Raw genomic sequence first — 25,125 nt, forward strand, 5'->3', positions numbered from 1 at the left:
AGAGAGTTTCCAACTGTTAAAAAGACTAATTATTAATTTACTGAAAAAAATGTAGTGGTCATTAATCAGTTATTTTTAATCATAAAGGCTTTTCATACCAAAAATGTATTTTAAATGATTCCTACATTTTAAATTTCTACCTAGTTAGAATATTAATACTGAAGCTCATTCAATAGAATCTAAATTTTTAAAAGTAATTGATTATATTATACAATTAACAAAATTAATATTATATATGAATAACCTGAAAGCCATGTTATGTGAACATTTTCAAAGCTCATATGATCTCATTTATGTTCATTTCTCATTGTGATGGTGCATACAGAGCTGGTTTTACCTTATCTTTTGGCACATATCTCTTCTGGAAGAGGTAGAAAGGTCAACTAATTTAGATTACCCAGGGGAGTCTGCTTAGCATCTCTCTGCCTGTGGTCTTTTTCCTCCATTGTATTGGCTCTGGGCCGCTCCTCACTATTTGAGCACTGAAAACAACAGGAGGCTATAGGCCTCATGCGCAATTGGATCCCTTTGCTCTAAAATGAATGACTTCTGAAACCTGCTATTGTGACCAGGAGACAGCAGCTTCAAACAAAGAGGACTCAATAGATATTTTGACTTGCATTCTAGAAATCAGTTGGAGGAAGTGAAACAAGAAAAAAGAGAAAGGAGCTGTTGATTGTTAATCAGTTCTTGCTAATTAGAAGTAGGACACATAGAAAGTAGATGTTATGGCCAGACGCGGTGTCTCACACCTGTAATCTCAGCACTTTGGGAGACCAAGACAAGTGGATCACCTGAGGTCAGGAGTTTGAGACGAGCCTGGCCAACATGGTGAAAACCCGTCTCTATTAAAAATACAAAACAATCAGGCATATGTGTTGGTGCATGACAGTAGTCTCAGCTACTTGGGAGGCTGAAGCAGGAGATCCCTTGAACCTGGGAGGTGGAAGTTGCAGTGAGCCAAAATTGCACCACTGCGCTCTAGCCTGGGTGACAGAGTGAGACTTCATCTTAAAAAGAAAAAGAAAAAGGAAGTGGATTAGTGGATTATGGATTTAGTCAAGATCATGTGGTTCAAACTTCTTTTACAAATGAGGAAAGCTTAAATAGGTAGTTGGGATCAATTGATGCTTAATACCTTAAATGCCTGGTTGTATTCATGTTATTACTTAAACCATCTTTGATGATAGAGGTGCTAAGTTGATTAAATATGTCAGTTCAAAAAAACAATTGTTTAAGTTTAATATGATATCTTAAAATGTCCTTTCCCCTGAAATTATATTAAATATAACATTAGAACTTTATTTTAGGGAATGAAAGCCTTATGTCAACTTCATGAATCAATAAATACCCATGGTTTAAAATTAATAAATAATCATAACAAACTCTCATATACTTAGGTATTGTATTTATTGAAAAATTTTATTATAGCCAATACTGAATTTTCAGCAATCAAGATTTTGTCTATAATTCATATTTAAGATTATTCATTTCAATTTTATCCTGACATATAATTAAGTCAATATTAAGATACCATGTGTTAACAAACTCTTGAAGCATTTACTAGATGGAAAAAAAGACAAGAAATGTTTTCATTTTGTTGTTAGTAGCTTTATAGATGGCCACAAGAGGGCAACCTATGAAAGTAATTGAAATTGCAGGAAAAACCTCAGCAACATTTAATATGTGCGTGGTAGGTATCTTTGATCATGAACTCAGCATTATTATCAGAATGTATAAAAGAGTTCCACTTCAACTAGTTAGTTTTAATTTTTTTCCAAATTGGAAAATCAACTGAAACAAATTAATGTCTACATTGCCCTTTAGATTGTGGTATTGAGAGTTATGTAATAGATAATATCCCATGTGTGACACAGGAATCAGATAACATCTTTCTAGTAATGATGTCTTGGAAAAACAGTTGCAATAGACTGTCAGTACTTTGCTAGGATAATGACATTGTTTCTTTTTGAAAACATTTTTAATTTTATGAGTACATAATAGTTGCACATATTTATGAGGTACATGAGATATTTTGTTATAAGCATAAAATGTGTAGTGATAAAATCAGGCTAACTGGAAACTCCATAACCTCAAACATTTATCATTTCTTTGTGTTACAAACATTTTAAGCCCACTCCTCTAGTTATATTGAAATTTTCAATAACTTATTGTTAACTACAGTTATGCTATTGTACTACCAAACATTGAATTTTATTCCTGTTATCTATTGTAAATAGATACTCATTTTAATTTGTACCAATTAATCAGTCCCTTTTTGTCCCTCCCCATCCCATTACCCTTGCCAGCCTGATAACCATCATTCTTCTTTCAACTATCAAAATGACTCTTATTTTTTAAAGATGGTCATGGATTTTGAGACCCTTGCATAATCATTGATAATGCCATTACCTGCTTTCAAGCACATCAAATGAGACCTGAGGCAAAAAAAGGATCCTTTATGGATTAAAATAGTTTTGATAGGTAAAATAGATCAATTACTAATTTGTGTATTTCTCTGTGACTCAGGGTAATGTAGCATAAAATGATTAAATTTTACATCAAGAGGAAAAAGTGTTTAGAGAATAAAGAATGATTTGGCATACTGAGTACCTCAAAAATCCTTGCTCACCCTAACTTCCCACCCCAACAATCCCCAAAATAATACACATTGTCCAAAATGTGCTGTAACTTTTGTTCCTAGGAAAATAATGCAATAGAGCCCTCTAATTGAATTTCTGGAAGCAGGTGTCCTTTATAAGAGCATCACCTTATTTCCTGCCAAGAACATAATGTGCAGCACACAATTCCAGTTTTATTAATTTTGTTATTGTTTGCAGTACTTTGCCCATCCTACCAGACATGCTGCAGGGTGACTCAAACAGCACAAAAGATAAATTCTATTTATATCCCAACATTGTGTTTATTTGGTTACATGCCTTAATTTTCAAGATTATGCTATTTGTTAAATTTAATAAGGTTTTAATAATATTAGATCAAATATATCATGCAATTATATTTTGAATGATGCCTCAGATCATATAATGTAACCTTAAAATTTGGGGTTTTATAAGTTGGAATAGACCACTTTAGAAGAAAATATCCCTTTGGTGAACAACATAAAAAGCTTGAAAATAGTTTATATTCCAACTTACAGAAAGTAATTATTTTAGATAGCTGTAAACCCCACTCCCCCCCGCTTTTTTTTTAACCTAGAATGAATCCTCTACTTAGTTTAATGTTCCTTTAATTAGGAAATATATGTAAAGTTAATCTACAAACTTGTAAATAACAGCATGAATTGATAACTTGAAGACCTATGAATCAAATTCAGAAAAGGAATAACACATACTAGCTTTATATATTCTGCTTTTGAAACTGGACACTTCTGTCAACTTAGAGCCCTGTGGTTGAGGTTTTCTAAGGAAACATGACAATGTTTGTTATTGAGAATTATCCTTTTCTCTTTCTGTGACTTAGGCATCACTTTTCTCTCTTTGACAAATACCAAAGGCCATATACTGTATCTTATGTAATAATATATTTATTATATATTGTATTTAATAATATATAAAATAGCTACAGGAAGTAAAAGTAGAAGAAAGGGCAAATAAATCAATAAATTATAATAATGTTTAGAAAAATATTGGAGGATAGTAGGAATAATATATAAATGAAATCAATACATATTTTATTTTAATACCTATAATACTAATTATCCTTAAATTAGATGTCCAAATATAATGGTTGCAAGAATCTTTTCTTTCAGGTTTGTGTCATTAAAATTCATAGACGGCCTTAGAAATCATGATTTCTTTTTTTTTCTTTTTTGAGATGTTTGAGATGGAGTCTCTGTCGTCCAGGCTGGAGTGCAGTGGCGCGATCTCGGCTCACTGCAAGCTCCGCCTCCCGGGTTCACGCTATTCTCCTGCCTCAGCCTCCCGAGTAGCTGGGACTACAGGCGCCCGCCACCACACCCGGCTGATTTTTTATTTTTAGTAGAGACTGGGTTTCATCGTGTTAGCCAGGATGGTCTCGATTTCCTGACCTCATGATCCGCCTGCCTTGGCCTCCCAAAGTGCTGGGATTACAGGCGTGAGCCACCGCGCCTGGCCAGAAATCATGATTTCAAAAGTTAAGTATCTTACCCAGTGACGCATAATAGATAGTACACAATGTATCAGAGCCAGGATTCAACTCATGCCATCAAATTCCTAGTCAGGTCATCACATATATATCATACTATTTATTATATGTGTTTGTTTTTGTTTTTTTTTTTTTTTTTGTCTTGTGAAAATTCCTCCTTCACAACTCTTTCCAAGTGCTTAGGACATGTCCATGCAAATCAAACACATTATAGACAACCTTGACATATTTGAGTTACAGAGATTAATATGTTTAGTCCCTGACCATGACCCCATTTAAAGTGTGTAAGTACATAGTTTTAGCAACTGGGCAACTCATGATTCTAATGAGCTGAAAAGATGCATTTCTGACATCCATGCTGTTCTTTATATACAGGATAATAATGTAGTCATACAGATGCATATATGTGTGTATATATATGTACACACACATATGTATAATTTATATCTATTCATACAAACATATTGTGTGTATATAATATGTAGTCTTCATATAATAAAATCAGTTTATTTTATTTAGGGATGGTAGTGACATTTTCCATACTGCCATACATTTTTAGTTATGTATGTATTTATTTATTTTTGTTTTGTTATTTCAATAGGTTTTGGGGTGCAAGTAGATTTTTATTACATGGATGAATTACATAGTGGTGAATTCTGGGATTTTAGTGCACCTGTTCCCCGAGTAGTCTACGTTGTACCCAATGTGTAATTTTTTATCCCTGGGCCTCCTCCACCCTCCCCCTTCTGAGTCTCTAAAGTCCATTATATCACTCTGCACAGCTTTGCATACTCAAAGCTTATCTCCCACTTATAAGTGAGAACATACGGTTTTTGGTTTTCTACTCTTATGTTACTTCACTTAGAATAATGTCCTCCAGCTCCATCTAAGTTGCTTCAAAGGTCATTATTTTGTGTTATATATGTTATACATATATAATATATAAAATATATAATAATATATATTATCATTAATATATGATATATATAAATTTGTCCAGGTCACTATAAAATATATATTTTGTTATATATGGGTTATACATAAGTAATATATATTATACATATAATAATATATATTATCATCAATGTATAATATATATATATGTCCAGGTCACTTTATAATATATATAATATATGCATATAATAAGTATATATGTTTTATAGTGAAATATAAAATAAGTATATATTTTATAGTGAAATTTAAAATAAGTACATATATTTTATAGTGAAATATAAAATAAGTATATATTTTATAGTGAAATTTAAAATAAGTACATATATTTTATAGTGAAATATAAAATAAGTATATATTTTATAGTGAAATATAAAATAAGTATATATTTTATAGTGAAATATAAAATAAGTATATATATTTATAGTGAAATATAAAATAAGTATATATGTTTTATAGTGAAATATAAAATAAGTATATATATTTATAGTGAAATATAAAATAAGTATATATATTATATTGAAATTTAAAATAAGTACATATATTTTATAGTGAAATATAAAATAAGTACATATATTTTATAGTGAAATTTAAAATAAGTATATATATTTTATAGTGAAATATAAAATAAGTATATATATTTGTAGTGAAATATAATATATCTATTTTATAGTGAAATATAAAATAAGTATATCTATTTTATAGTGAAATATAAAATAAGTGTATATATTTTATAGTGACCTGGGACTGGTTAAGTAATATACAGATTATAGGACTGGACTGGTCCTGAGCCTAGGAAGTTAATAATTAAGGAATGGAGTATATAGAGATTAACATTATGAATCTACTCTCTATTTTCTCAATTTACAAGTTGACATATAAGTAACATAAACAACATAAAGCAAGCATCTGGATTATATATACAAGGTTTTATATATATAAAAATGCCAACTACTCTAAGAAGAGCATCTTTTGACATTAAGTGCATATAGATATAAAGACCCACTTTCCAAACCACCTCTTCCTTCCATTGCACCTGTGCTTTCCTATTCACCATTTCACATGGGATCTTTTCTCCTGGCAAAGGAAAGACAGATTAATTGCAAAAAACATGTAGTACAAAATAATATAACAGGTAATTCACTATAATGTTTCTCAGCATAATTTTCTGATAAAAAATAATGAAAATTATATTTTGTAGTACAGTGTTTGTTTTTTTGCAGCTATTTAAGTAGTACCCAAAATGTGGCTGCCTTGTTTATAGGAGATAAAAGAATACTAACTAAAATTTGCCCTTTCTTGACCCCAGGATCATGGTCTTATTTTCACTGTATCTTAGGTGGAAAATTGTGTGTTAATACTTTACTATTCAAAATAAACTCAAAACTCAAAAACATAATATCCTTAGCTAACATGTAATAATTTGTTCATCTTTCAAGTGTCTGGTTTAAGGAACTTTACCTACAGAGCTATAAGGATACAATCATGACTATACACAAATGTGCTCTGAAAAAAAAGAAGTACAACTACACATATCATCATATTGGTGATAACCAGGGTCCTTTAGCGACATAGCTGTAAGGATACAATTATGAATATACTACACAGCTATAAGGATACAATCATGAATATACTACAAATGTGCTCTGAATACAAAGAAATGGTGAGGGTCCTATGCTCTAAATGTAAGTTACCCCAATATTTTGGGGATATCACTTAACTGCTTACATTTGTAAACTAGTAATACATCTTTCAGTCTTATACAAATATGTCCCAATTCTAGGTTGTAGATGGATGAGGCTAATAATACATCATTTTAGGTCATGAAAATTGCCTAAGATATTCATCATTTTAATGAGTATTAGCAATACCAGTTTGTATTTCTCATAACACTTATTTGTATTCTCTCTTTTTAACAAATTTTATATATTTTTAGCATCTCTCTTTTCACTGTTTTGAATGCCTCTTGAAAGACTCATATCTCTAAATAAACTGGCATATTCCTCTTGAAGGACCCTACAAGATTATTTTCCTATTCACACTTCTACTTAATGCTATCTGGAAGGCTAATAATCTTCCATTTGATTAAAATACATACATATCAGATGTCATTGTAGATTGATTATTATGCCTGCTTTTTGTTTCAACTTCTTTTCCCAAGATAGCTATGGAAGAGAATAGTCACTATCTTGTTTTTCTTTCTGAAAAGCAAAACCAAAAACATGTAAACACATTTCCCCCTTATCATACAGTTAATGTTTTCCTGTAATGGGTAAACCTTACTGTATGTGTGTATTCTTATTCACATCAGTTTAATTTTCTTCTGGACCGTAACTTTTCTACCTTTCTTTAAATAAAATCTACTTAAAATTGTTGCTAAAGATCCTGTTTATCACCAATATGATGATATGTGTAGTTTTAGAAGTATTTCAAGCAATATGTAATCTGGGGGTTAGGGGCAGAGGGAGGACCATTAAAATGAAGCCAGGGCACATTCTATTCTGTTGGGTTCAGGTTTTCCCTGAATACTATGTAGACCTTCTCTGACTACTTCCAACATCAGTTATTTTCATCTCTGAACTTTGTTTTTAGATTTCTGGTAGTTTCAAAGCTATGTTCATAAGCTTTACCTAGGTTCTAGGGATATGACCAGATGCCTTAAGGATAGTTCCAGTGGGAACTCTGAGCAGGCTGTTTTCTGACTTTTTTTAACCTCTGCCTCAAACAAACAAATTCCACTGTTATATGCCTTATATCTTGGGCTTCTATATATAAATTTCTTTGAAAATTCATTCTTATGCTGAGGAAAAAAAGCCTGAAAGTTACTGGGCTCTAGGAAGCTGTACCATTTTCTTTATTACTGACATCCAGCACTCCAAATTATTTGGGGTATTGCTATTGAGCCCTGTATCAAATTGCAAGCACATGTTGTTTATTATTATGCTTAAAGTCAGAATATGAAAATTCTCATGTGGTAATTTGACACTTCATTGATCAACCAAGTTGATATACCCAATTGAGTTGGCCTGGGAAACATCACCTTCTTTCTCATTTCATCTGGGTTGCTGTCCAAATTACCCAGATAGTGGAGGAATGTGCTTCAGTCAGGAGCCTAACAGTGGGCTGCTTCACTGGTGAAACACCAAATCCTCGTACAATGCTTACTGACCCCTCCTTTTAATATGATTTGTTGCTACTTCCTTATTTTTATGAAGTCTTTCATATTGGGGTGTTACAGGGCTCAGCTACTGGACCTCTCCTTTTCTTTCCCTATACTTACTCCCTTAAATCTATATACTGAGGATTCCAAAATTTATATCTATAGCCAGTACTCTCTACTGAAATCCCAGGTAATATGTACAACTACGCACTTGACATCTCCATGCATATGTCTAAAGGATATCTCAAACTCAACATGTTGACAATTGAGATCCGGATCTTCCCTCCAAACCTGATACTTCTATAGTTTTCTCCATCTCAGCTGATGACAACCTGATTCTTCCATTTCTTTAGGAAAATTCTTGGAGTTACCTTTGACTCCTATTTCCCTCGAATCCAAATCTACTTTCAAAATATTTCTAGATATGCCTCACATTACCTTCACCACTTCCGCCCTCTATAAACCACAATTAGCTTTCATCTACATGGCCCACTAGCTTCTTCCCCTCTAACTAACCCTCCGCATCCACTATTCTCAACCCAAAAGCTAGAATGATCCTTTCAAAATCTTGGTCAGTTTTCAATTATGGCATCCTGCTGCTCAGATCCTTCCAAAGCTTCATTCACACTACCTGCTGATCTTACTCTGAATAAAAATCAATGTCCAGTTAATGCCATGCAAGAGCCAACACAATGTGGATTCTTGTTATGTCTCTGCTTTCATCACCTACTACTCCCTTGCTCACTTACTCAGTTTGGATAAACCGCTCTTTGTTCTTCAGTCACACCTTAATTATACTGCCTACCTAGCACCTTTGGATTTGTGTCTTCTTCTCTCTGCCTGTTATGCTCTTTGAGCCCTCTATGACTCCCTTTCTCACCTCATCTCTGTTCAAATGTTAAATTGTAATTGAGGGATTCCCTAATTACCTCTAAGATATTTTTTCAACTCCCCTACTCCTTCTCTCTGATTTTCTCTCTGCTTTCTTCTACTATGATATATAAATTGCTTATTTATTCTCTTGCAAGATAAACTCTATGAAGACTATTTTTTTCCCATTTTGCTCACATTTCATTCCATACCAATTCATATAGCTTTAGAAATTCAGTAAAATATTTGGTAAATGAATACATGACTTTTTGAACATCATTTTATTCTTCCCTTTAATGTCTAAACAGTGTATTGATTTTACATGGGTATCTCAGTGACCTTAATATTTTAGAAGATGCCAGAGGAATGTTTACATTTGCCTGAAACCTTTTACTTCAGATCCGTACTTCAAGCTCAATTCTGATTACCTCAGATAATCTCAGCCCCACTCCTACCAGATTCTGTCCCCTGCTGAGCCTCTTTAAAGTTTGCATGAATGCATCCCATTGCATTTCTTCCCCAATGTGTCATTAATGCAGACTTTCACTGCTAATTTTAGGACAGCACAAGATATTACATCATTAGGCAGAAAACAGTTTAAAATCAGTAGTAGATGTCTAAGTTCATAGAGTTTGTTAGGCATTCTCTGGCCCCAGAATATGCCTTGCTGGTTGTCTCTCACCTTAAGCTTTGGACATTTGTTTATATCTTTATGGTTCTGGGTTTTAGTTATAGTTAATTACCAAAATACAAAAAGCTGATGCATTAAAACATCCACTATAACATCCCTTCTGGATCCAAAGGAAAATTTTGAACCATGTGAATCATTATTGTTTGGAGTTTTCCCGGAATAAATTTTTCCTTAAAATTGTAAATTATGATTCATCTGTAGTATATTTTACTTTTGATATATCTGTTTTATCTTTTTTAATAAGCCAGTCTTAATTTTTTTATTATTTTTTATTTATCCAGTCAACTTATCTCTACTAGAATTGCCTTTCTTCTTAAATGGTTAAATTTATTTTGTTTGTGACCACAAGGAAATATTGTGAGTATTTAGTATCATGAATATTAAACCTTTACAGCTGAGTACCAGAAATATTAAACTTAACAGCTGAGTAGCTAAAGCTTACATTTTCCAATGTGTTTGCATTTTATCTAACTGGGAGAAACTCTAAAATTTCCAGAAAAATGTATTTAGCATTTTATTTGCAAAAATAATGAAGATCTTACTTAAATTTCTTGTTCCAGAAAAATTATTTATTTATATTCCCAAGTAGGAAGTAACAGATTTTTGTTTTGTTTTGTTTTGTTTTTACTATCTTGCAGTAAATTGACACCAAGTGAAGATATTAACTAGTCTGACTCACTCTTAAATGGGCATATTTTTGAAATCAGGTCATGTCCAGGTAGAAATTTAGAGAAGAAAACTGATACTTACATCTTACGGCATTTAAGTGGACTGCTTTTGCTCGGTTGTATGACAGCTTGAATTGAAAAGTTACATATCTAACGTGTATGATTAACCACACTTTATAGGTCTATTTCACTAATCACTTGAGTGTCATTGTACTCAGGACCAGAGCTCCTAAGAATAGAAGGCACATTTACCAATTCACATGTTCCCAGCCCATTACCAGAGAGGGATGTTTTACCTCACTTGTAGTCCAAAGAGAAGACTATAGTAAGTAACATATAGGACAAAAAAATCAAGCTTCTAAGGCCGTTACTGAATGATGATTTAACCCACAGGAGACAGTGTGGTGATCTTCACAAGCACTTTTTTTGTTTTATTTTTATAATAACGTAGATACGGCATTTTAATAATTAAGAATGACTTTAAAAAATTACTGTGTCTGTCCTTTGAATTGTATACCAATGCTTAATATAAAGCCTAAACTAGTATAGGTACTCGACTAATAATTGTTGAATTCATGAATGAATAATCTCACTCAAAAAATAATTGTTGAATTAGTGAATGAAGTGCCATGGGTATCTAAAGCATGTTTTAAAATAAAAATTCTTTTAATTATTCAGAAATAATACATTAGTGATTAAATTTCAGTTTTTTCTCTACTTTTTAAATTTAATAATCATTAGTTGAAGCTAACTATTACCTACATTAATTCATTCAATAAATATTTATTGGCAACTCTATGCCAAACTGTGTCCTATGTACTAGGAAAAAACCAGTTAATAAAACAGAAAAAAAATATATTTCCTCATTGAATACACACACACACACACACACACACACACACACACATATACGCATAGTAAAAATGCAATGAAAAAATAAAGCTGGTTAAGAAAGCAGAGAGCTGTACTGTAGGAGTGGAGGCATGCCTTTTTGCACTCTTTAGACTAGGGCTCTCAGAAGTGTTGACAGATGTTTCTGTTTGCACAGACACTTAACTGATGGAGGGAATCATTGGGTGGACTGGAGAGAAAGCAAGGCAAAAAAAAAAAAAAATCAGCAATTGCAAATGCCCTGAGAAAACGTACTTAATGGAGGATTTAAAATCACAACTCACGAATCCCTTTATCCCTTGCTCTACTTCTTGTCCCTCCATACCAGCTCTACTTCTTTTCATTTTCCTTTTCCCCCTGTCACATACAGTTTCATTTACTTTTTACATGTTTCTCTGCACTTCTCCCCACTACAGTGAAAACTCTACATGGAAGAGTATTTGTCTATTTTGTTCACTAATGTATCCTAAAACCTAGAATAGTGTGCAACTTATTGCTGGTCCTTAATAGGTCTTTTATGTATCAATTGACATTATGCTTTGTGAACTGCAAGGACACTCGTGTTGCCTGAGGATAGTGTGTAAGGAGATAGTGTGAAATAAAGTGAGGACAGAGAGAGGACCAGGGTCAAATATTGTACGGCTTGTAGGCTATGGAAAAGACTTTGAATTTTCTCAGAAATGTGACAGGAAACTATTGGAGGATTGGGATTAGGAAAATGGAGTGGCCTGATCTACATGTTTACAGATATCATAGGCTACCGTGTGGAAAACAAGTGGAAACAGGAGGAACACAATTCAAGTTCTTTAGGAGCTCGAAGTTGAAGGGGCAGGCACAATAACATGTGAATAACTTGCCTATTGCAGACCTTAAAAGGGCCACAACAGATCTACAGACTAGTGGTGGGAAAATGAAAAGAACCATTCCTCTTGATTGAAGAGATGACATGACAGAGGTGACGCTGGAGTTGGATCTTGGATAAATGTGAAAAGATAATTTTGGACAACAGAAAAACAAATAAGAAAGGGACAAATTCAACACAATCTACTGGGCAAAAATAAATTTAGAAAGATGAATTTTTTTTTTCTTTTGAGTGACTAAGAGGCCTTTACATACATTACTTCCTTTAATTTTTACAATGCCCTAGTAAGTTAAAAACCTACTTTAATTCTCACTTTTTAGAGAATAAAACTGAGGCTCAGAGAAGCTAATTCAAAGTTTTGTTCATCTAGAAAGGAGAAGAGTGACAATTTGAACTTGAATCTCTTTGACACTAGAGCCCATGCTTTTAACTGTTATACATACTGGGTTGTTGAGTTAATAATAATGCAATCAGCATTCAGAGAAATATCTGACTCCTTGCACCTAATCAGTTCAATCAAATTAATGTTAAGTTTGCATGACTGTGACTGCCAGTATGTATAATGCTGTTTAAAGCATTGTAATTATGTTACTGAATGTGTGCCCTTTTGATATTAAAGGAAAGCATTTGTAATAAGAATTTCTGCATTTATTATGAAATATTAACATTTATGGTTCTTTCATTTAAGTAAATGTGTGGTGAATGTCAAGCACAGAAAGACAATTAAATAAATTAATGTATGTCCATAATTTGCCATGGCATAATAAATTTAATTCTGTATCTACATGACCTCCTAATCAGCAAGCTGAAAAATTGTGATTTGATCATAGTATTTTAGGTGTTTACATTTCCAGTTAAGTATTTGTGATCCATGACATTCTTAATAATTCAGTGTCAATATGTAAAAATGAAGTTTTGCTAGGGTCATTCTCTCTCTAAGTGGTGTTTAACCCCTTTATTTCTTACCTAGTCATTTGAATTAATAATATACTTGTTAGACTTTCCTAATAATAGAAAACTGGTCACATGGCCTGGAATTAGAAGAGATCATCAGCATAAAAAACATAGAATTTGATGTAGAAAAAGGTAAAAAGACTTCTCAAAAAGAAATTTTAGTCAGCAGATTTTGTGGATAAGGTTCTACTAGATCAATTTCTCAATCTTGCTCACATCATGATACAGATAGAAAATCATGCTATTTCTACAATATACTGATATAGACAGAGAAGGATGCTCAAGCCTTGAATTGAGTCCTTCACTCCTTAAACATCCAAAATTCTCTCCCCCAACAGCACTCTCAGCTGATATCCTGGCTTCTCGATTTCCCGAAAGTGTGCACAGACTCCCATCATCACAATTACCAGCATGTAAACCCACATGCTCTGCCTTTCCATCTGTTATCAAAGATAGTACATTCTTCACTCAAATCCAATCTCTTCTCTTGTAGATTCTGTATTTTCTCATCTACTCAAGGACATTGCTCTAGTAAATATCCACTTTTCATCCTACATCATCAATTTTTCATCTTCTACTGGAACCTCTCCCTCAGTACAACATGCTCTTATTCCTATTCCTCCTTTCTTTGCCAGGGGCTGCCCATTTCTTTGCTTCCCTTTGAGACAATGTGCTAAAAAAAAGTAAAAATATGGATAAAAAAGTAAAAATATGCACAAAAATATGGTTTCCAATTTCTCTCCTCCCATTTCTTTTTAAATGTAGTTCAATCTGGGTTTTTTTCTTAACCTTCCAATAAAGCCAGATTACATTGTTGAATCGGATAGTCAGTTCTCAGTCCTCATCTTAGCTGACCTCTGAGAAACATTCAGGTTAATTACTGGATTAACGTGAGCAATTTAGTTCACACTGCTCTTTTGGTCTTCCTCCAATAGTAGCAATTGCTCCTACAGATTTTTATTTGCTGGTCTCCCGGGACTCTAATTGTTCGAACCCAGTAGGGCCTCCAGCTTGGACCATTTCTCTATTTGCATTCACTTTCTTGATGACCTCATTTCAGTCTTTTAAATTTCAGTGTATATGCTAATGTGGTGTCCAGATTTGTATATCCACCTGGCTATGTGACATCTGTAGGTGACTAATAGAAACCTTAAACTCAACATGTGCAAGAGTGAGCACTTGAATTTTTCCTAAACCTACTGCTCCTGCAGCCTTCCCCATCTCAGTTATTTTAATCTTCTATTGCATAGGTGAAAAACGTTAGCAACTGCTCAGACCAAAGGCCTTGCAGCTGTCTTTGATACCTTTCTCTTTCCCAACCCATCTGCTCCATCAGGAACATCTGAACAATTACATAAAATTAAAGACTTAATCAGATAGCCAGTCACCTAAAAATTATTTTATGTATGAAATAAATTATTTTTTCATATTCTGCACAGATTTAAAATCCATGTCACATAAAGCAGTACCAAGATGTAATGTTAATTTACACTGTGGCTTTGTAATAAGGTAGATCTAATTTCAAAGAATGTGACTTTCCAACTTATTAATTATGTGATATTAGACAATTTGCATAATTTATCTAAGACTCCTTATGCGTAATTGAGGAATAAATAGAAAGTTTATCATTATTATTATTATTACTATTCTAGAAGATTTACTAGAAGATTTTATAAAGGGCAACATCATGTTTTGCATACAATATTCAATAAATGATAACTATGGGGCCATTGTTATTGTTCTTAGTAGAAATAAAACAAGAGAGTGATTGGCTTTGTCTTTTAAACAAAATTCTTGGAAAAAGTAAAATTAAGGAGAAAATAATGTATTTGCTACCAAGGTAAGAGTGGCAGTAGAGATCTTGATAAGTAAGAAATAAGGTTGCCTAAAGATTGCGTTAGTCTACTCCAGAGTTTTGCCTAATATTGTCTTGTTCCTGTAAAGCATTAACCTTTCGCATCTTAAACATAAGATTTTGAACGTAATGTCCATTCATCAAAATTACTGGGTTTTAAAATTTTGTTCTGTTATACTATGCTACCCATGTAAATGTTATCCTAAAGTCCTTGCATATAATTGGTTATTATCCCGATTTTTCATTTCTTCTCATCTTATCATTTACATCTGTTTCTTCTGCGATTGTATAAATAAAATCTATGCTAAAGCATACATTGAAAAGCACTAAAACATCTGCTTTCTGTTTTTTATAACATATATTTATTTTCATTAATGTCATATTTCCCAATACTCTGTGAATACGTGCAGGGAGATTAGCATACTGTGTGTGCATCTGGCTAGCTGGATGCATGTAGGTATGCAAAGGGGCATGTCCCTATATTTAAAAACAATCCATAAAAATATTTTTTAAAACAATCTAACCTACTAGACAGTATGAATTAATAGAAATAATATGGTTTGGTAGTTAGAATATCCTGATTTGGTCATTATTTTGCTTGTTCATTCAGTCACCAAAATCTAGCCTACTATTAAGTACCAAGTAGTGCATTCAGCCCAAAGTTTAAGTGTTAGATGCACCACATACTAACTGTAATAATCTGAGAATAAGTATTTTCTAATTCTGAAGACTATTCAGCAAGTCAAATGAGATAATTAATGTTAAAATGCAACTCACACTCACAGAGAAGCAAAACAGGTAGGGGAAGATGTCTTTAACATTTCCTAAATAGTTACTGAATACCAACTCTATGCTATGCATTGTTCTAGTCCTTAGCAGTGATACACTAGAAGTTCCATAGATTGCATAACTTTTGCACAATAAGGGAACTTATTACCTCTCAAACTGTGGCTAGGAATTATGCTTGTAGATTTAAAAAACCCAAATTATGTATGAGAGACTGAGAAGTCTTTGTATCTTGATTTAATGATTACTGCACAGTGTATCATAGAACTTATATTGGTGCAGAACAGTAAATAAAGTGGATAATTTAAATTTATCTAGAGAAGAAATACTTTGTTGAGTCAGAAATGCTTAAGAATTTTAACAGTTGCTAACAAAAAGTGGTTGAAATTTAACATCAAAGGTGCACTACATAATAGATAGATGAGCATGGAGGGCATGTGCAAGTTTAAGTTCAACATCTAATAATCTGTATGTGGTTCTCATGTCATAGAGTGGGCCCCAAATTGCTCAGGTAACTCTTTTTGTGTTTGTAAAAGTCATGGTTTTAAAACTCCTCCAGGTATTATTTTAAAATCTGGAACTATGTAGACATCTGGTATCCAGAGTGAGAGGCGAAGAAATAACATCCCACTCTGGAGCTTTAATGTAATTTCTGTAAAACTAGTTGATGACATATATTTCAAAACATGAAATAAACTTAACAGCATATAATGAAATGACTATGTTGTAAAATTAGTGTTCTTCTAATCAACTAACATATGTCTGTTAAAGGACCAACAAAAACAAAACTCTTAATCCTGAATTTTATATGATTTAACATTATAATTTAAGCATAAAGGTCATTATGGGCTATCACCAAGATAACACACGTAAAACTTTGTGAAAAATTTGGTTTAAGCACAGAGAAAAACAAAGAAGAAGAAATAAAATATGGAAAGTAAACACCATTTTAAATTTGTGTGTGTGTATGATTGTGCATGTGTATATATGTAGATAATGTTCACACATATACATACACACATATATGACACATCTATGTACATTCATTATATACTTTATGAAATTACGTAAAAAAATAAAACATCTTCAAAATGTGAATTAAACCAGATTTACTAATTTTGCCTTATTATAAACAGAAGTTTTAAATTTCAATTTTGACATGCCTTTTTTGTTCACTTGCCTGTATATCTTGTTATCCCAATGGAGTCTAAAATATGTCTTCATTTGTATGTGACATACTCAGTGAATGGTGAATTAGCAACAACATTTCTTGATATTGGAAGAAAGATTTTGGGGTATTCGAAGTTTTTTTTTTCTTTTTCTTTTTCTTGGGATCCTCTAATCCGATATCTAACTGCGAAATTTGACAACACTTACTGAATGGAGTTTCTCATTTGGGTGCCACAAAATGCAGTTTGTCTCCCAGCTCACCTGCAGAATCATTTCCGTTCTAACTATAGCTGTTATCTGGCACATCATAGCTTCTCAATAATGATTTGTTGCACAAGTGAGTGAGTGAATGAGTTCTATGATACTGTGCATACTCAGCTGTAGATTGTCTGGAAGTAAAAGACCGGGAAGTTGAAGGCCCGGAAGTAGGATGCGTGAGTAAACTCAGGGGGACAAGATGGCTGACTAGATGCAGCCAGAAAGCGCTGCTCCCACTAACAGAGACCAAATTATTAAGTCAGCCACCATAATTTGAGCAGGTATTTGGAGAGAAACAGCTGATAGTGGATGGAGATGTGACTCTGAAACTGAGACTGAATAGAAAGGAAGCTGGAAGCCCTACTTAAGGTACCTGATCACTAGGGCCAGTTCCCAGCCACTAATGGCTCGTGGGAAAGGGGTGAGTGAGGGAAATGAGATTTGATTCGGTCTCCCCACGGACCTCTGGGAACCTAATGACAGGGGACCGTGCATCCCTTATGGACATGTGAGCTGTCAGGAGATCTCTCCAGGGAATAGGCAGAGACAGGCCTTCAGACGGCATGGAGCCCAGGAGTTTTTGTGTACTGGCAGCTCTAGTGAAAAGCAGCCATAAACGCCCATCACTCGGGCCCCCCTCCCGGCTCCCCCAGAGGCATTGGCCCCAGCTGACTTCTGAGGCAGAAGACAGCTGAACTTTCTTCCCTACAGATGTGACTGGGGCACATCTGTTCTGCAAGCCCTTCCACATGCTGTCCCCTGACCCCCACAGAGCCTGTGCCCAGCTGCCCTGCAGGACTGGGTACACCCCCCAGCCTCCACAGCCCTGCTGAATGTGTTGCGGTATATGAGTACTTTCCAGACAGCCCAGGAACACAACAGATACCCTGGCACAGCTAGAAGCCAACCCTGAACCACGGATGTCCCGGTTCCCCAGGGCTGCAGTGAACAGCTCAGTGCTGTGGCCAGCACTCAGGCAGGGGAGGAACCCCCCTTGCAGGAGGGGGAACCCCACCTCAGAACACTGAAAGGGGCAAGATGCTGGGTCCCGGGGCCCAGGTAGGAGTGGGGCATGCCTCCCTCTGAAGAGCTGGTTCATAAACAGTGTGGCATATCTCCCTGTCATAACTTTTGTCCAAAAAGAACCTCGTGGCCTGGAACACCTACCAAAAGAAACTGAGGCACAGCGCTGGTGATTGCAGAGGGCTCCCCACAAGTCCTGAGAGCAGACATGGTGAGCAAGCCATCTGTCTTCCTCAACCATTGCATAGCACACCCGCGAATGCTAGGAAGTAGAAGAGTCATGGGGCTAGGTATCAGCCTAGCTACCAGGATTACTCTTAAGTGCCATCTACTGGATCACAGCCCAAACTACAGCATCAAAAATTATCCTGTTAATATATACACCTGTGAAAACAAGCCCAAACATTCACCTACACGTAAAAATCCTGTACAGAGCCCTGGTGCTCTGAAAGTACCCAGAAACAAAGCCAACTGACTATACTCAGCTAACTCTACGGTTAAAGGACATCAAAACTCCCTGATGAGAAAGAATCAGTTCAAGAACTCTGACAATTCAAAAAGACAATATCCCCTTCTAACAAGTCCACTAGCTCCTCAGCAATGGTTCTTAGCCAGTCTGAAATGGCTGAAATGACAAACATAGAATTCAGAATCTGGATGGCAAGAAGCTCATCAAGATTCAGGAGAAAGTAAACGCATCCAAGAAATCCAGGGAATCTAGTAAAATGATCCAAGATTTGAAAGATGAAATAGCCATTTTAAGAAAGAACCAAACTGAACTTCTAAAGCTGGAAAACTCACTACAAGAAATTCATAATATAATTTGAAGTGTTAACAGCAGAATAGACCAAGCTGAGAAAAGAATCCCAGAGCTTAAAGACCAGTTTTTGAAGCAACTAAGACAAAAAGGAATTGAAAAAAATGAACAAAACCTCTAAGAAATATGGGATTATGTAAAGACAATAAATCTATGATTCATTGGCACTCCTGACAGAGAAAGAAAGAAAATAAACAATTTGGAAAATATATTTGCAAATGTAGTCCACGGAAATTCTCCTAATCTCACTAGAGAGGTAGACATGAAAATCTAAAAGATACGGAGAACCCTAGCTAGATAAGCTGATCGTCCCCAAGTCCTGTAGATTTTTTTAACAAAAAAAAATCTTAAAGACAGCTAGAGACAAAGGTCAAGTCACGTGCAAAAGGAACTTTATCAGACTAGCAAAAGACCTCTTAGCAGAAACCTTACTTGCCAGAAGACATAGGGATATTGTTGTCAGTGTCCTTAAAAAAAATCAATCAAGAATTTTAAATCCCACTAAACTAATCTTCATAAGTGAAGGAGAAATAAAATCCTTCTCAGACAAGCAAATATTGAGGGATTTTTTTGCAACTAGACCAGTTTTACAAGGGATCCCTAAAGGAGTGCTAAACTTAGAATCAAAAGAACAAAACCTGCTACCACAAAAGCACATTTAAGTACGTAGCCCTCAGGTACTATAAAGCAACTGTGAAATCAAGTCTACATAGCAACTAGCTAACAACATAATAACAGGATCAAAAATCACACATATCAATATTGACCTTGAATGTAAATGAGGTAAATGTTCCACTTAAAAGACACAGAGTGGCAAACTGGGTAAAAGACAAGATTCAACCTTCTGCTTTCTTCCAGGGACCCATTTCACATATAACAACACCCACAGGTTCAAAGTAAAAGAATAAGGAAAGATCTACCATGCAAATGGAAAACAAAAAAGAGAACGGGTCCCTATTTCTATATCAGATGAAACAGACTTTTCACCAATAAAAATTAAGAAGGACAATGAAGGGCATTACATAATGATAATGAGTACAATTCAACAAAGGAGACTTAACCATTCTAAATATATACACACCCAACATTGGAGCACCCAGATTAATAAAACAAGTTCTTCCTGGTCTACAAAAAGACTTAGACAATCACACAGTAATGATGAGAGACTTCAACACCCCACTGACAGCCTTAGATTGTCAAAGCAGAAAACCAACAAAGAAACTGTGGACTTAAAGTCAACACTTGACCACTTGGACCTAATGGACATCTACAGAACACTCCACCCAACAACTATAGAATATATACTATTCTCATCTGCACAGAGAACATATTTTAAGATTGATGACATGCTTACTCATAATGGAAATCTCAATAAATTAAAAAAAAACCATACCAAGTACATTCTTGGATCACAGTGCAATAAAAATATAAATTGATAGCAAAAAAATCTAAGAAGTACACAAATGCATGAAAATTAAACAATTTGCTCCTGAATAATCCCTGGGTGAACATTAAAATAAAAAATTCTTTGAAATTAATGAAAATAGGTATAAAACTTATCCAAATGTCTAGGATACAGCTAAAGCAATGTTAAGAGGAAAGTTTATAGCCCTAAATACCTTCATTAAGAAGTTAGAAAGAGTTCAAATTAACACTCTCACTTTGCACCGAAAGGACCTAGGAAAAATAAAAAGAAGAAACCAACCCCAAAACCAGCAGAAGTAAAGAAATAACTAAAATTACAGAACATTAAAATTGGGATGCAAAAATATATTTTAAAAATTGATGAAACCAAGACTTGGTTTTTGAAAAAATAAACAAGATTGGCATATCACTACCTATATTAGCAAAGAAAAAAATAGAAGATTCAGATCAGTACAGTCAGAAATGACAAAGATGACATTACAGCTGATCCCACAGAAACACAAAAGATTCTCGGAGAGTATTATGAGAAACTATATGCACACAAATTTTTAAATCTAGAAGAAATAGTTAAATACCTGGAAACACACAATATCTCAAGATTGAATCAGGCAGAGATTGAAACCCTGAAAAGACCAATACCAAAAGACCAATACCAAATTCTGAAGTTCAATCAGTAATAAGAAACCTACCAACCAAAAAAGCCCTAGACCAGATGAATTCACAGCTGAATTTTACCAGATCTATAAAGAAGAACTCGTCCCAATCCTATTGAAACTATTCCAAAAAATTGAGGTGGAGGGACTCCTCCCTAACTCATTCCATGAAGCCAGAATCAGCCTAATACCAAAATCTGGCAGAGGCACAACAAAGAAATAAATCTATAGTCCAGTATCGCTTTTGATCATAGATGCAAAAATCCTCAACAAAATACTATAAAACCGAATTCAACAGCACATCAAAAAGCTAATTCACCACAATCAAGTGGGCTTGATTCCAGGGATGCAAGGTTGGTTCAAAATATGTAAATCAATAAACGTGATTCATTACATAGCAGAATTAAAAGCAAAAACCATGTGATCATCTCAATAGACACAGAAAAAACTTTTGATAAAATTCAACATCTCTTCATGATAAAAACCCCCAACAGACTAGGCATCAAAAGAATATACCTCAAAATAAGAAGAGCCATCTATAACAAACATGCAACCAATATCATACTGAACGAGCAGAAACTAGAACCATTCCCCTTGAGAAATGGAACAAGGCAAAGATGTCCATTTTCACCAGTCCTGTTTGACATAATATGAGAAATCCTAGCCAGAGTATTCAAATAAGAGAAAGAAATAAAAGGCATCCAAGTATAAAAAGAAGTCAAAATATCTCTCTTCAATGATGATATGGTTCTATACTTAGAAAACTCTAAAGACTCTGCGAAAAGGCTACTAGATATGATACATGACTTTAACACAGTTTCAGGATACAAAATCAATGTTAAAAAATCAGTAGCAATTCCATACATCAATAATGTTTAGGCTAAAATTCAATTCAGAACACAATTCCATTTACAGTAGCCACAAAGAAAATGAAATACGTAGGAATTCAGCTAACCACAGAGTTGAAAGGTCTGTACAGGAGGAAGTGCAAAACATTGCTGAAATAAATCAGAGATGACACAAATGAATGGAAAAAACATTCCATGCTCATGGATTGTAAGAACCAACATCATTAAAATGGCCATATGCCTGAAGCAATTTGCAGATTCAACTACTCCTATCAAACTACCAATGTCATTCTTCACAGAATTAGAGAAAACTATTCTAAAATTCATATGGAACCAAAAAGGAGCCCAAATAGCCAAAGCAATCCTAAGCAAAAAGAACAAAGTTGGAGACATCACACTGCTCAACTTCAAACTATAAGGCTCCAGGAACCAAAAGAGCATGGTATTGGTACAAAGAGACACATAAACCAATAACACATAACTCAGAAATAAAGCTGCCACCTACAACCCTCAGATCTTCGATGAGGCTGACAATAGCAAGTCACGAGGAGGTGACTCCCTAGTCGATTAATGGTGCTGGGATAATGGGCTAGCCACATGCAGAAGATTGAAACTGGGCCCCTACCTTTCACCTTATATAAAAATTAACTAGAGATGGATTAAAGATTTAAATGTAAGACCTCAAACTATAGAAATCCCAAAAGAAACCCCAAGAAATACCATTCTCAACATCGACCTTAGCAAAGAATTTTTTGCTGTCCCCAAAAGCAATTACAACAAAAGCAACAATGGACAAGTGGTACCCAGTTAAACTAAAAAGCTTCTGTACAGTGAGATAAACTATCAACAGAGTAAACAGACAACCTACAGAATGGGAGAAAATATTTGTGAACTATGTGTCTGACAAAAGTCTAATAGGCTGAATCTTTAAAGAAATTAAATCAACAAGCAAAAAACAAATAACCTCATTAAAAATGGGCAAAGGAAATGAACAGATACTTTTCAAAAGAAGACATACCAGTGGCCAACAAACATAAGCGGTGGCTCAAGCCTGTAATCCCAGCACTTTGAGAGGCCGAGACGGGCGGATCACGAGGTCAGGAGATCGAGACCATCCTGGCTGACACGGTGAAGCCCCATCTCTACTAAAAAATACAAAAAACTAGCCGGGCGAGGTGGCGGGCGCCTGTAGTCCCAGCTACTCGGGAGGCTGAGGCAGGAGAATGGCGTGAACCCGGGAGGCGGAGCTTGCAGTGAGCTGAGATCCGGCCACTGCACTCCAGCCTGGGCGGCAGAGGGAGACTCCGTCTCAAAAAAAAAAAATAAAAAATAAATAAATAAATAAATAAATAAATAAATAAATACTCAACATCACTAATCAGAGAATTGCAAATCAAAACCACAATGAGATACTGTCTCACACCAGGCAAAGTGGGTATTTTTACAAAGTCAGGAAACAATAGATGCTGGTGATGCTGTAGAGAAAGAGAACGCTTATGCACTATTGGTGGGAATGTAAATGAGTTCGGCCACTGTGGAAAGCAGTTTGGAGATTTTTCAAAGAACTTAGAGCTGCAATTCAACCCAGCAATCCCATTACTCAAAGGAAAATCAATCATTATACCAAAAAGTTACATGGACTCATATGTTCAGTGTCATTCTATTCACAATGGCAAAGACATGGAGTCAACATAGATGCCCATCAATGGTGGACTGGATAGTGAAAATGTGCTCCATATACACCATGGAATACTATGCAGCCATATAAAAATAATTAATCTTGTCCTTTGCAGAAACATAGATGGAGCTGGAGGCCATAATCTTAAGTGAATTATCACACAAACAGAAAACCAAATACTGCATTTTCTCACTTATAAGTGGGAGCTAAGCATTGAGCACACAGGGATAACAACATAGGAGCAATTGACTCTGTAGACTACTATAGTGGGAAGAGAGTGTAGCATGGGTTGAAAAACTACTTATTGGCTATTATGCTCACTACCTGGATGCAATACACTCATGTAACAAATCTGCACATGTAACCCCTGAATAAAAATTGAGAAAACAAATCATACAGTAAACTCAGGGTTTTGGCTATCTGCAAAGGGTTATTTGTGCTACATATTGTAGAACTCAAGATATAAAGCTAAGGGTGCAGATACTGTTAGAAGTGGATAAATATGAAGATCGATAGATTAAATAGAGATAGATAGATTATAGATGATTGATAGATGATAGACAGACGGACAGACAGGCTAGTGACATTACATACTTAACTAACATTCATATGTTATCCATGTAAATTTACTAGGATATATTGTCCATCTGGGCTGCAAATTTCATTCCATATGGCGTGAATTATAACTGAGTGTTTGCCTGGAAAATGCTTTGTTATCCTATAGTGCTACCATGCAAAGTGTAATAATATCTATCTCCTACCCTCGCCTCCTCTCTCCTCTCCCTCTTCTCTAATCTTTATCTTTTCCCTTTACCTCCTTTCATCTTTCTCTCTCTTTCTCTCTCTCACCACTATGTTCTTCTCTTCCTTCTCTCCCCCATTGTTCTTTCAGTATGACCATTTTCCCCTGACCATTTATCAGAAATTAACAGAAAATAGGCAGCCTTTTCAGTGTATTTATTTAACTCCCCAAACTCTTATCATTTTAGCAAAATTTTGAGCTTTGTATCCAGTACCCACAAATGAATGAAAGAAAGGCTGTACCAAATTGCTTGTCTTAAAACAGAATATATCTCACAACTGTTTCTTAAAACTAACTTATTTTCAAGGGTTACAAAAATATGTGAGTTGAATTTCCTGATATAAAAGCATAGACTCTAAATTATTTTTTGAACATTTTATAACACCAAGGTGATAACATACATTTCAGGTGGAATAGGAGTAATTGTTCCTAAGGGCACAAGGGTGTATTAGACAATTTCTTGGGGTCTTCTCTTAATTCTATTAAGAGCAAATGTCTGGCTTCAGGATTTTTATTTTACTGCATTTTAAGTTAAGTATAATTTAATCATATTTTTACTGTTTCATTTTCAACTCCTTTCTGTAAAAATTCAGGTGGTTGGGATACCTAATGTTAAA

The 25,125-nt window shown here is 34.6% G+C and overlaps 1 protein-coding gene across 19 annotated transcripts in view; it reads left to right on the top strand.

Moving 5' to 3' along the window:
- LOC105473289 (PTPRF interacting protein alpha 2) overlaps positions 1 to 25,125 on the top strand; it is a 510,238-nt gene that overhangs the window by 135,091 nt on the left and 350,022 nt on the right. The gene's annotated exons all lie outside the window — the stretch shown is intronic.

This window comes from Macaca nemestrina, chromosome 10 (assembly GCF_043159975.1).
Source record: "Macaca nemestrina isolate mMacNem1 chromosome 10, mMacNem.hap1, whole genome shotgun sequence".
Lineage (NCBI taxonomy): Eukaryota > Metazoa > Chordata > Mammalia > Primates > Cercopithecidae > Macaca > Macaca nemestrina.